This window comes from Tenrec ecaudatus, chromosome 1 (genome assembly GCF_050624435.1).
Source record: "Tenrec ecaudatus isolate mTenEca1 chromosome 1, mTenEca1.hap1, whole genome shotgun sequence".
Taxonomy (NCBI): Eukaryota; Metazoa; Chordata; class Mammalia; order Afrosoricida; family Tenrecidae; genus Tenrec; species Tenrec ecaudatus.
This window is the reverse complement of record NC_134530.1, coordinates 19045548-19047523: the sequence shown is the minus strand read 5'-3', so window position 1 is coordinate 19047523 and position 1976 is coordinate 19045548.

The following is a 1976-nucleotide window of genomic DNA, read 5'->3' as shown; positions in this document are numbered from 1 at the left end:
ATAACAAAAAATCCCATTACCTAGATGGCAGAAGATTAATCATGTATAGGAGTCAATAACTTCAGTCTTCTTGATTCTACCATCTTTCTGGTGATAGAAGAGATATCAACATGCCTAGTTGGTCTGGTTTTCAGTGTGATTCTAGAAGCCTTTTCCAATATTTGAACATTTCACTAGTGCTTTGAATAATTTAATAAAAACAAATTTTAAGATATCATGCTCAAGATATTCAACAAGATATTGGTATAATGATAATAACTGACACGTGGGTTGAAGGTTTTATGACGGATGTAATCACAAGAAAAACGTTTTCCAAAATAGAAATCATAGAATGGCTGTCCCAGTCTTTAATGGTTCAGGATAATCATGAACACTGGTCTGATGATAATTGTACACTATTACTCTATGGCTAGTCATGGAAAATCTATTTCCTAGTGAAAGCTGAAGCACGCTAAAAAAATTGCTCAAAGGGAAGATTTGGTTAAAGTGAATACATTTTAATCAAAATTTACAGAAAATATTTCATATTACGTCTTCAATTTATGATATGTCTTAAACATTGAGAATAAATTATGTACATAAACACATTTAGAACTGAGGAAAGTATAATACAAATTTTTTATTATTTTGAGTTTTGTTTTTCAAATGTAGCTCTCTAAACTTAAGGATGAGTTTTTGTTATATAGGATGTTTCTCAGCTGAAAAGTTTTCTTAGGGCTTGCTTTATGTCTTTATTTCTAAGACTGTAGATAAAAGGATTCAGCATGGGTGTGGCTACAGTGTACATCACTGAGGCTACTGCAGTGGCCCTGGAGTTTTCAATAGCAGCAGAACTGAGATAAACCCCAAGAGCTGTACCATAGAACAAGGAAACAACAGAGAGGTGAGACCCACAGGTGGAGAAGGCTTTATATTTGCCCCCAGCTGATGAAATTTTCAAAATGGAGGACACAATCTTCATGTAAGAAAAAAGGATCCCACTGAGTGGAACAACACTCAGAGACCCACTTACTAAATAAATGACTAAGTCATTGAGGAATGTGTCAGAACAAGCAAGATGGACTACCTGATTAAATTCACAGAAAAAATGGGAGATTTCCAATTCTGTACAAAAAGACAATCGCAAAACCAATAAACTATTTAATAGAGAGTGCAGAAATGACAATACACAGCAGACCAGAAGCAGGAGGCCACAGAATCTTGGGTTCATGATGACAGTGTAGTACAGAGGGTGACAGATGGCCACAAACCGGTCATAGGCCATCACTGTCAATAGGAAGTTGTCTAAACTCGCAAAGAGCAAGAAAAAATACATCTGTGTGATACAGTGTTCATATGTAATTACTTGGGTCTGCATCTGGATGTTCATCAGCATCTTTGGGACAGTGGTGGAGGTGAGACAGATGTCAGCAAAGGAGAGGTTGGAGAGGAAGAAGTACATGGGTGTGTGGAGGTGGGAGTCTGTGGTGATGGCCAGGATGATGAGCAGGTTTCCAGTGAAGGTGACCAGGTACATGGAGAGGAACAGTCCAAAGAGGAGGGGCTGCAGCTCTGCCTCTTCAGAAAGCCCCAGAAGGATGAATTCTGGAAACTGGGTGTGGTTTCCTGGTTCCATGCAGCTGATGAAACTACTGGGAAAGAGACAAGAGCATTGTAAACTCTGCGATAACCTGTTTACAACAATTTAAGGGATATACTGTCATTAATAATTTAAACAATCAATTAATTAATCCCTATTCATATCTGTATATCTCATGTTCTTGTATCTCATGTGCTCAATATTCTCTTTGTTGCTAAATCTGTCTAGTTGTCCTTTCTTCTAATACCATCTTTTCCGTAAACATTATATTTTGCTACAAACTCCGTAAGACTTTGATTGTGAATTCAACAAATGTCTTTGACCAAATATTTTATGCCAAGTCTTCTTTACATTGTGGGAACCTCAGTGAAAAAAAATAAAAATATTTTCTCCTATT